Raw genomic sequence first — 12272 nt, 5'->3', positions numbered from 1 at the left:
GCCAAGTGTTTGCCATAAAGAAAAGAAAATCTGTCCAAAACAGCTTCTTATCGAATATTCATGTGATTGGAAAAGTCAGGAAAGTGGTAAGGTACTGTTTTCTATCAGTTGGCAAGCTGCGCACACAATCCCAGTGTTGTACAGCTTCCTTCTTCACCTTTCCGATGCTGCCGCTCTCTCCGGCTCCCGGAGCCGAAGAAGCGGCTTCTTCGCGCAAAGACGATTCTACCGCTCACAGTGCTCTCTTAGCGCGGCTTCTGCCGAAAGAAGCCCGGGAGCGGCGCTTAGCTCCGGGGAGCATCGTACGTTCGCCTTTAGCGTCTTTTGTGGTCTACATCCTAGCAGAAAGCTTTTCCACTCTGTCTGGCAAGGAAAACCTGCGCGAGCACAGAAAACATCTCCCATCGTGTTCTGGACGTTGCACGGAGATCTGCCAAGTGTTTGCCATAAAGAAAAGAAAATCTGTCCAAAACAGCTTCTTATCGAATATTCATGTGATTGGAAAAGTCAGGAAAGTGGTACTGTACTGTTTTCTATCAGTTGGCAAGCTGCGCACACAATCCCAGTGTTGTACAGCTTCCTTCTTCACCTTTCCGATGCTGCCGCTCTCTCCGGCTCCCGGAGCCGAAGAAGCGGCTTCTTCGCGCAAAGACGATTGTACCGCTCACAGTGCTCTCTTAGCGCGGCTTCTGCCGAAAGAAGCCCGGGAGCGGCGCTTAGCTCCGGAGAGCATCGTACCTTCGTCTTTAGCGTCTTTTGTGGTCTACATCCTAGCAGAAGGCTTTTCCACTCTGTCTGGCAAGGAAAACCTGCGCGACCACAGAAAACATCTCCCATCGTGTTCTGGACGTTGCACGGAGGTCTGCCAAGTGTTTGCCATAAAGAAAAGAAAATCTGTCCAAAACAGCTTCTTATCGAATATTCATGTGATTGGAAAAGTCAGGAAAGTGGTAAGGTACTGTTTTCTATCAGTTGGCAAGCTGCGCACACAATCCCAGTGTTGTACGGCTTCCTTCTTCACCTTTCCGATGCTGCCGCTCTCTCCGGCTCCCGGAGCCGAAGAAGCGGCTTCTTCGCGCAAAGACGATTGTACCGCTCACAGTGCTCTCTTAGCGCCGCTTCTGCCGAAAGAAGCCCGGGAGCGGCGCTTAGCTCCGGAGAGCATCGTACCTTCAGTCTTTAGCGTCTTTTGTGGTCTACATCCTAGCAGAAGGCTTTTCCACTCTGTCTGGCAAGGAAAACCTGCGCGACCACAGAAAACATCTCCCATCGTGTTCTGGACGTTGCACGGAGGTCTGCCAAGTGTTTGCCATAAAGAAAAGAAAATCTGTCCAAAACAGCTTCTTATCGAATATTCATGTGATTGGAAAAGTCAGGAAAGTGGTAAGGTACTGTTTTCTATCAGTTGGCAAGCTGCGCACACAATCCCAGTGTTGTACGGCTTCCTTCTTCACCTTTCCGATGCTGCCGCTCTCTCCGGCTCCCGGAGCCGAAGAAGCGGCTTCTTCGCGCAAAGACGATTGTACCGCTCACAGTGCTCTCTTAGCGCGGCTTCTGCCGAAAGAAGCCCGGGAGCGGCGCTTAGCTCCGGGGAGCATCGTACCTTCGTCTTTAGCGTCTTTTGGGGTCTACATCCTAGCAGAAAGCTTTTCCACTCTGTCTGGCAAGGAAAACCTGCGCGAGCACAGAAAACATCTCCCATCGTGTTCTGGACGTTGCACGGAGATCTGCCAAGTGTTTGCCATAAAGAAAAGAAAAGTGGTCCAAAACAGCTTCTTATCGAATATTCATGTGATTGGAAAAGTCAGGAAAGTGGTACTGTACTGTTTTCTATCAGTTGGCAAGCTGCGCACACAATCCCAGTGTTGTACAGCTTCCTTCTTCACCTTTCCGATGCTGCCGCTCTCTCCGGCTCCCGGAGCCGAAGAAGCGGCTTCTTCGCGCAAAGACGATTGTACCGCTCACAGTGCTCTCTTAGCGCGGCTTCTGCCGAAAGAAGCCCGGGAGCGGCGCTTAGCTCCGGAGAGCATCGTACCTTCGTCTTTAGCGTCTTTTGTGGTCTACACCCTAGCAGAAAGCTTTTCCACTCTGTCTGGCAAGGAAAACCTGCGCGAGCACAGAAAACATCTCCCATCGTGTTCTGGACGTTGCACGGAGGTCTGCCAAGTGTTTGCCATAAAGAAAAGAAAATCTGTCCAAAACAGCTTCTTATCGAATATTCATGTGATTGGAAAAGTCAGGAAAGTGGTAAGGTACTGTTTTCTATCAGTTGGCAAGCTGCGCACACAATCCCAGTGTTGTACGGCTTCCTTCTTCACCTTTCCGATGCTGCCGCTCTCTCCGGCTCCCGGAGCCGAAGAAGCGGCTTCTTCGCGCAAAGACGATTGTACCGCTCACAGTGCTCTCTTAGCGCGGCTTCTGCCGAAAGAAGCCCGGGAGCGGCGCTTAGCTCCGGAGAGCATCGTACGTGCGTCTTTAGCGTCTTTTGTGGTCTACATCCTAGCAGAAGGCTTTTCCACTCTGTCTGGCAAGGAAAACCTGCGCGACCACAGAAAACATCTCCCATCGTGTTCTGCACGTTGCACGGAGGTCTGCCAAGTGTTTGCCATAAAGAAAAGTAAATCTGTCCAAAACAGCTTCTTATCGAATATTCATGTGATTGGAAAAGTCAGGAAAGTGGTAAGGTACTGTTTTCTATCAGTTGGCAAGCTGCGCACACAATCCCAGTGTTGTACAGCTTCCTTCTTCACCTTTCCGATGCTGCCACTCTCTCCGGCTCCCGGAGCCGAAGAAGCGGCTTCTTCGCGCAAAGACGATTGTACCGCTCACAGTGCTCTCTTAGCGCGGCTTCTGCCGAAAGAAGCCCGGGAGCGGCGCTTAGCTCCGGGGAGCATCGTACCTTCGCCTTTAGCGTCTTTTTTGGTCTACATCCTAGCAGAAAGCTTTTCCACTCTGTCTGGCAAGGAAAACCTGCGCGAGCACAGAAAACATCTCCCATCGTGTTCTGGACGTTGCACGGAGGTCTGCCAAGTGTTTGCCATAAAGAAAAGAAATTCTGTCCAAAACAGCTTCTTATCGAATATTCATGTGATTGGAAAAGTCAGGAAAGTGGTACTGTACTGTTTTCTATCAGTTGGCAAGCTGCGCACACAATCCCAGTGTTGTACGGCTTCCTTCTTCACCTTTCCGATGCTGCCGCTCTCTCCGGCTCCCGGAGCCGAAGAAGCGGCTTCTTCGCGCAAAGACGATTGTACCGCTCACAGTGCTCTCTTAGCGCGGCTTCTGCCGAAAGAAGCCCGGGAGCGGCGCTTAGCTCCGGAGAGCAACGTACGTGCGTCTTTAGCGTCTTTTGTGGTCTACATCCTAGCAGAAGGCTTTTCCACTCTGTCTGGCAAGGAAAACCTGCGCGAGCACAGAAAACATCTCCCATCGTGTTCTGGACGTTGCACGGAGGTCTGCCAAGTGTTTGGCATAAAGAAAAGAAAATCTGTCCAAAACAGCTTCTTATCGAATATTCATGTGATTGGAAAAGTCAGGAAAGTGGTAATGTACTGTTTTCTATCAGTTGGCAAGCTGCGCACACAATCCCAGTGTTGTACAACTTCCTTCTTCACCTTTCCGATGCTGCCGCTCTCTCCGGCTCCCGGAGCCGAAGAAGCGGCTTCTTCGCGCAAAGACGATTGTACCGCTCACAGTGCTCTCTTAGCGCGGCTTCTGCCGAAAGAAGCCCGGGAGCGGCGCTTAGCTCCGGGGAGCATCGTACCTTCAGTCTTTAGCGTCTTTTGTGGTCTACATCTTAGCAGAAGGCTTTTCCACTCTGTCTGGCAAGGAAAACCTGCGCGAGCACAGAAAACATCTCCCATCGTGTTCTGGACGTTGCACGGAGGTCAGCCAAGTGTTTGGCATAAAGAAAAGAAAAGTGGTCCAAAACAGCTTCTTATCGAATATTCATGTGATTGGAAAAGTCAGGAATGTGGTAATGTACTGTTTTCTATCAGTTGGCAAGCTGCGCACACAATCCCAGTGTTGTACAGCTTCCTTCTTCACCTTTCCGATGCTGCCGCTCTCTCCGGCTCCCGGAGCCGAAGAAGCGGCTTCTTCGCGCAAAGACGATTGTACCGCTCACAGTGCTCTCTTAGCGCCGCTTCTGCCGAAAGAAGCCCGGGAGCGGCGCTTAGCTCCGGAGAGCATCGTACCTTCGCCTTTAGCGTCTTTTGTGGTCTACATCCTAGCAGAAAGCTTTTCCACTCTGTCTGGCAAGGAAAACCTGCGCGACCACAGAAAACATCTCCCATCGTGTTCTGGACGTTGCACGGAGGTCTGCCAAGTGTTTGCCATAAAGAAAAGAAAATCTGTCCAAAACAGCTTCTTATCGAATATTCATGTGATTGGAAAAGTCAGGAAAGTGGTAAGGTACTGTTTTCTATCAGTTGGCAAGCTGCGCACACAATCCCAGTGTTGTACAGCTTCCTTCTTCACCTTTCCGATGCTGCCGCTCTCTCCGGCTCCCGGAGCCGAAGAAGCGGCTTCTTCGCGCAAAGACGATTGTACCGCTCACAGTGCTCTCTTAGCGCGGCTTCTGCCGAAAGAAGCCCGGGAGCGGCGCTTAGCTCCGGGGAGCATCGTACCTTCGTCTTTAGCGTCTTTTGTGGTCTACATCCTAGCAGAAAGCTTTTCCACTCTGTCTGGCAAGGAAAACCTGCGCGCGCACAGAAAACATCTCCCATCGTGTTCTGGACGTTGCACGGAGATCTGCCAAGTGTTTGCCATAAAGAAAAGAAAATCTGTCCAAAACAGCTTCTTATCGAATATTCATGTGATTGGAAAAGTCAGGAAAGTGGTACTGTACTGTTTTCTATCAGTTGGCAAGCTGCGCACACAATCCCAGTGTTGTACAGCTTCCTTCTTCACCTTTCCGATGCTGCCGCTCTCTCCGGCTCCCGGAGCCGAAGAAGCGGCTTCTTCGCGCAAAGACGATTGTACCGCTCACAGTGCTCTCTTAGCGCGGCTTCTGCCGAAAGAAGCCCGGGAGCGGCGCTTAGCTCCGGAGAGCATCGTACCTTCGCCTTTAGCGTCTTTTGTGGTCTACATCCTAGCAGAAGGCTTTTCCACTCTGTCTGGCAAGGAAAACCTGCGCGAGCACAGAAAACATCTCCCATCGTGTTCTGGACGTTGCACGGAGGTCTGCCAAGTGTTTGCCATAAAGAAAAGAAAATCTGTCCAAAACAGCTTCTTATCGAATATTCATGTGATTGGAAAAGTCAGGAAAGTGGTACTGTACTGTTTTCTATCAGTTGGCAAGCTGCGCACACAATCCCAGTGTTGTACAGCTTCCTTCTTCACCTTTCCGATGCTGCCGCTCTCTCCGGCTCCCGGAGCCGAAGAAGCGGCTTCTTCGCGCAAAGACGATTGTACCGCTCACAGTGCTCTCTTAGCGCGGCTTCTGCCGAAAGAAGCCCGGGAGCGGCGCTTAGCTCCGGAGAGCATCGTACCTTCAGTCTTTAGCGTCTTTTGTGGTCTACATCCTAGCAGAAGGCTTTTCCACTCTGTCTGGCAAGGAAAACCTGCGCGACCACAGAAAACATCTCCCATCGTGTTCTGCACGTTGCACGGAGGTCTGCCAAGTGTTTGCCATAAAGAAAAGAAAATCTGTCCAAAACAGCTTCTTATCGAATATTCATGTGATTGGAAAAGTCAGGAAAGTGGTAAGGTACTGTTTTCTATCAGTTGGCAAGCTGCGCACACAATCCCAGTGTTGTACAGCTTCCTTCTTCACCTTTCCGATGCTGCCGCTCTCTCCGGCTCCCGGAGCCGAAGAAGCGGCTTCTTCGCGCAAAGACGATTGTACCGCTCACAGTGCTCTCTTAGCGCGGCTTCTGCCGAAAGAAGCCCGGGAGCGGCGCTTAGCTCCGGAGAGCATCGTACCTTCGTCTTTAGCGTCTTTTGTGGTCTACATCCTAGCAGAAGGCTTTTCCACTCTGTCTGGCAAGGAAAACCTGCGCGACCACAGAAAACATCTCCCATCGTGTTCTGCACGTTGCACGGAGGTCTGCCAAGTGTTTGCCATAAAGAAAAGAAAATCTGTCCAAAACAGCTTCTTATCGAATATTCATGTGATTGGAAAAGTCAGGAAAGTGGTAATGTACTGTTTTCTATCAGTTGGCAAGCTGCGCACACAATCCCAGTGTTGTACAGCTTCCTTCTTCACCTTTCCGATGCTGCCGCTCTCTCCGGCTCCCGGAGCCGAAGAAGCGGCTTCTTCGCGCAAAGACGATTGTACCGCTCACAGTGCTCTCTTAGCGCGGCTTCTGCCGAAAGAAGCCCGGGAGCGGCGCTTAGCTCCGGAGAGCATCGTAACTGCGTCTTTAGCGTCTTTTGTGGTCTACATCCTAGCAGAAGGCTTTTCCACTCTGTCTGGCAAGGAAAACCTGCGCGACCACAGAAAACATCTCCCATCGTGTTCTGGACGTTGCACGGAGGTCTGCCAAGTGTTTGCCATAAAGAAAAGAAAATCTGTCCAAAACAGCTTCCAATCGAATATTCATGTGATTGGAAAAGTCAGGAAAGTGGTAATGTACTGTTTTCTATCAGTTGGCGAGCTGCGCACACAATCCCAGTGTTGTACAGCTTCCTTCTTCACCTTTCCGATGCTGCCGCTCTCTCCGGCTGGCGGACGCGAAGAAGCGGCTTCTTCGCGCAAAGACGATTGTACCGCTCACAGTGCTCTCTTAGCGCGGCTTCTGCCGAAAGAAGCCCAAGAGCGGCGCTTAGCTCCGGAGAGCATCGTACCTTCGTCTTTAGCGTCTTTTGTGGTCTACATCCTAGCAGAAGGCTTTTCCACTCTGTCTGGCAAGGAAAACCTGCGGGAGCACTGAAAACATCTCCCATCGTGTTCTGGATGTTGCACGGAGGTCTGCCAAGTGTTTGGCATAAAGAAAAGAAAATCTGTCCAAAACAGCTTCTTATCGAATATTCATGTGATTGGAAAAGTCAGGAAAGTGGTAATGTACTGTTTTCTATCAGTTGGCAAGCTGCGCACACAACCCCAGTGTTGTACAGCTTCCTTCTTCACCTTTGCGGTGCTGCCGCTCTCTCCGGCTCCCGGAGCCGAAGAAGCGGCTTCTTCGCGCAAAGACGATTGTACCGCTCACAGTGCTCTCTTAGCGCGGCTTCTGCCGAAAGAAGCCCGGGAGCGGCGCTTAGCTCCGGAGAGCATCGTACCTTCGTCTTTAGCGTCTTTTGTGGTCAACGTCCTAGCAGAAGGCTTTACCACTCTGTCTGGCAAGGAAAACCTACGGGAGCACAGAAAACATCTCCCATCGTGTTCTGGACGTTGCACGGAGGTCTGCTACGTGTTCGACAAGAAGAAAAGAAAAGTGGTCCAAAACAGCTTCTTATCGAATATTCATCTGATTAGAAAAGTCAGGAAAGTGGTAATGTACTGTTTTCTGTCATTTGGCAAGCTGCGCACACAATCCCAGTGTTGTACAGCTTCCTTCTTCACCTTTCCGATGCTGCCGCTCTCTCCGGCTCCCGGAGCCGAAGAAGCGGCTTCTTCGCGCAAAGACGATTGTACCGCTCACAGTGCTCTCTTAGCGCGGCTTCTGCCGAAAGAAGCCCGGGAGCGGCGCTTAGCTCCGGGGAGCATCGTACGTTCGCCTTTAGCGTCTTTTGTGGTCTACATCCTAGCAGAAAGCTTTTCCACTCTGTCTGGCAAGGAAAACCTGCGCGAGCACAGAAAACATCTCCCATCGTGTTCTGGACGTTGCACGGAGATCTGCCAAGTGTTTGCCATAAAGAAAAGAAAATCTGTCCAAAACAGCTTCTTATCGAATATTCATGTGATTGGAAAAGTCAGGAAAGTGGTACTGTACTGTTTTCTATCAGTTGGCAAGCTGCGCACACAATCCCAGTGTTGTACAGCTTCCTTCTTCACCTTTCCGATGCTGCCGCTCTCTCCGGCTCCCGGAGCCGAAGAAGCGGCTTCTTCGCGCAAAGACGATTGTACCGCTCACAGTGCTCTCTTAGCGCGGCTTCTGCCGAAAGAAGCCCGGGAGCGGCGCTTAGCTCCGGAGAGCATCGTACCTTCGTCTTTAGCGTCTTTTGTGGTCTACATCCTAGCAGAAGGCTTTTCCACTCTGTCTGGCAAGGAAAACCTGCGCGACCACAGAAAACATCTCCCATCGTGTTCTGGACGTTGCACGGAGGTCTGCCAAGTGTTTGGCATAAAGAAAAGAAAATCTGTCCAAAACAGCTTCTTATCGAATATTCATGTGATTGGAAAAGTCAGGAAAGTGGTAAGGTACTGTTTTCTATCAGTTGGCAAGCTGCGCACACAATCCCAGTGTTGTACGGCTTCCTTCTTCACCTTTCCGATGCTGCCGCTCTCTCCGGCTCCCGGAGCCGAAGAAGCGGCTTCTTCGCGCAAAGACGATTGTACCGCTCACAGTGCTCTCTTAGCGCGGCTTCTGCCGAAAGAAGCCCGGGAGCGGCGCTTAGCTCCGGAGAGCATCGTACGTGCGTCTTTAGCGTCTTTTGTGGTCTACATCCTAGCAGAAGGCTTTTCCACTCTGTCTGGCAAGGAAAACCTGCGCGACCACAGAAAACATCTCCCATCGTGTTCTGCACGTTGCACGGAGGTCTGCCAAGTGTTTGCCATAAAGAAAAGAAAATCTGTCCAAAACAGCTTCTTATCGAATATTCATGTGATTGGAAAAGTCAGGAAAGTGGTAAGGTACTGTTTTCTATCAGTTGGCAAGCTGCGCACACAATCCCAGTGTTGTACAGCTTCCTTCTTCACCTTTCCGATGCTGCCGCTCTCTCCGGCTCCCGGAGCCGAAGAAGCGGCTTCTTCGCGCAAAGACGATTGTACCGCTCACAGTGCTCTCTTAGCGCGGCTTCTGCCGAAAGAAGCCCGGGAGCGGCGCTTAGCTCCGGAGAGCATCGTACCTTCGTCTTTAGCGTCTTTTGTGGTCTACATCCTAGCAGAAGGCTTTTCCACTCTGTCTGGCAAGGAAAACCTGCGCGACCACAGAAAACATCTCCCATCGTGTTCTGCACGTTGCACGGAGGTCTGCCAAGTGTTTGCCATAAAGAAAAGAAAATCTGTCCAAAACAGCTTCTTATCGAATATTCATGTGATTGGAAAAGTCAGGAATGTGGTAATGTACTGTTTTCTATCAGTTGGCAAGCTGCGCACACAATCCCAGTGTTGTACAGCTTCCTTCTTCACCTTTCCGATGCTGCCGCTCTCTCCGGCTCCCGGAGCCGAAGAAGCGGCTTCTTCGCGCAAAGACGATTGTACCGCTCACAGTGCTCTCTTAGCGCGGCTTCTGCCGAAAGAAGCCCGGGAGCGCCGCTTAGCTCCTTAGAGCATCGTAACTGCGTCTTTAGCGTCTTTTGTGGTCTACATCCTAGCAGAAGGCTTTTCCACTCTGTCTGGCAAGGAAAACCTGCGCGACCACAGAAAACATCTCCCATCGTGTTCTGGACGTTGCACGGAGGTCTGCCAAGTGTTTGCCATAAAGAAAAGAAAATCTGTCCAAAACAGCTTCCAATCGAATATTCATGTGATTGGAAAAGTCAGGAAAGTGGTAATGTACTGTTTTCTATCAGTTGGCGAGCTGCGCACACAATCCCAGTGTTGTACAGCTTCCTTCTTCACCTTTCCGATGCTGCCGCTCTCTCCGGCTGGCGGACGCGAAGAAGCGGCTTCTTCGCGCAAAGACGATTGTACCGCTCACAGTGCTCTCTTAGCGCGGCTTCTGCCGAAAGAAGCCCAAGAGCGGCGCTTAGCTCCGGAGAGCATCGTAAATGCGTCTTTAGCGTCTTTTGTGGTCTACATCCTAGCAGAAGGCTTTTCCACTCTGTCTGGCAAGGAAAACCTGCGGGAGCACTGAAAACATCTCCCATCGTGTTCTGGACGTTGCACGGAGGTCTGCCAAGTGTTTGGCATAAAGAAAAGAAAATCTGTCCAAAACAGCTTCTTATCGAATATTCATGTGATTGGAAAAGTCAGGAAAGTGGTAATGTACTGTTTTCTATCAGTTGGCAAGCTGCGCACACAACCCCAGTGTTGTACAGCTTCCTTCTTCACCTTTGCGGTGCTGCCGCTCTCTCCGGCTCCCGGAGCCGAAGAAGCGGCTTCTTCGCGCAAAGACGATTGTACCGCTCACAGTGCTCTCTTAGCGCGGCTTCTGCCGAAAGAAGCCCGGGAGCGGCGCTTAGCTCCGGAGAGCATCGTACCTTCGTCTTTAGCGTCTTTTGTGGTCAACGTCCTAGCAGAAGGCTTTACCACTCTGTCTGGCAAGGAAAACCTACGGGAGCACAGAAAACATCTCCCATCGTGTTCTGGACGTTGCACGGAGGTCTGCCAAGTGTTCGACAAGAAGAAAAGAAAAGTGGTCCAAAACAGCTTCTTATCGAATATTCATGTGATTAGAAAAGTCAGGAAAGTGGTAATGTACTGTTTTCTGTCATTTGGCAAGCTGCGCACACAATCCCAGTGTTGTACAGCTTCCTTCTTCACCTTTCCGATGCTGCCGCTCTCTCCGGCTCCCGGAGCCGAAGAAGCGGCTTCTTCGCGCAAAGACGATTGTACCGCTCACAGTGCTCTCTTAGCGCGGCTTCTGCCGAAAGAAGCCCGGGAGCGGCGCTTAGCTCCGGAGAGCATCGTACCTTCAGTCTTTAGCGTCTTTTGTGGTCTACATCCTAGCAGAAGGCTTTTCCACTCTGTCTGGCAAGGAAAACCTGCGTGAGCACAGAAAGCATCTCCCATCGTGTTCTGGACGTTGCACGGAGGTCTGCCAAGTGTTTGGCATAAAGAAAAGAAAATCTGTCCAAAACAGCTTCTTATCGAATATTCATGTGATTGGAAAAGTCAGGAAAGTGGTAAGGTACTGTTTTCTATCAGTTGGCAAGCTGCGCACACAATCCCAGTGTTGTACGGCTTCCTTCTTCACCTTTCCGATGCTGCCGCTCTCTCCGGCTCCCGGAGCCGAAGAAGCGGCTTCTTTGCGCAAAGACGATTCTACCGCTCACAGTGCTCTCTTAGCGCCGCTTCTGCCGAAAGAAGCCCGGGAGCGGCGCTTAGCTCCGGAGAGCATCGTACCTTCGTCTTTAGCGTCTTTTGTGGTCTACATGCTAGCAGAAAGCTTTTCCACTCTGTCTGGCAAGGAAAACCTGCGCGAGCACAGAAAACATCTCCCATCGTGTTCTGCACGTTGCACGGAGGTCTGCCAAGTGTTTGCCATAAAGAAAAGAAAATCTGTCCAAAACAGCTTCTTATCGAATATTCATGTGATTGGAAAAGTCAGGAAAGTGGTACTGTACTGTTTTCTATCAGTTGGCAAGCTGCGCACACAATCCCAGTGTTGTACAGCTTCCTTCTTCACCTTTCCGATGCTGCCGCTCTCTCCAGCTCCCGGAGCCGAAGAAGCGGCTTCTTCGCGCAAAGACGATTGTACCGCTCACAGTGCTCTCTTAGCGCGGCTTCTGCCGAAAGAAGCCCGGGAGCGGCGCTTAGCTCCGGAGAGCATCGTACCTTCGTCTTTAGCGTCTTTTGTGGTCTACATCCTAGCAGAAAGCTTTTCCACTCTGTCTGGCAAGGAAAACCTTCGCGAGCACAGAAAACATCTCCAATCGTGTTCTGCACGTTGCACGGAGGTCTGCCAAGTGTTTGGCATAAAGAAAAGAAAATCTGTCCAAAACAGCTTCTTATCGAATATTCATGTGATTGGAAAAGTCAGGAAAGTGGTAAGGTACTGTTTTCTATCAGTTGGCAAGCTGCGCACACAATCCCAGTGTTGTACGGCTTCCTTCTTCACCTTTCCGATGCTGCCGCTCTCTCCGGCTCCCGGAGCCGAAGAAGCGGCTTCTTCGCGCAAAGACGATTGTACCGCTCACAGTGCTCTCTTAGCGCGGCTTCTGCCGAAAGAAGCCCGGGAGCGGCGCTTAGCTCCGGAGAGCATCGTACGTGCGTCTTTAGCGTCTTTTGTGGTCTACATCCTAGCAGAAGGCTTTTCCACTCTGTCTGGCAAGGAAAACCTGCGGGAGCACAGTAAGCATCTCCCATCGTGTTCTGGACTTTGCACGGAGGTCTGCCAAGTGTTTGCCATAAAGAAAAGAAAATCTGTCCAAAACAGCTTCTTATCGAATATTCATGTGATTGGAAAAGTCAGGAAAGTGGTAAGGTACTGTTTTCTATCAGTTGGCAAGCTGCGCACACAATCCCAGTGTTGTACGGCTTCCTTCTTCACCTTTCCGATGCTGCC

Source organism: Ammospiza caudacuta, chromosome 7 (assembly GCF_027887145.1).
Source record: "Ammospiza caudacuta isolate bAmmCau1 chromosome 7, bAmmCau1.pri, whole genome shotgun sequence".
Taxonomy (NCBI): Eukaryota; Metazoa; Chordata; class Aves; order Passeriformes; family Passerellidae; genus Ammospiza; species Ammospiza caudacuta.
Note: the sequence above shows the minus strand (reverse complement) of the source record.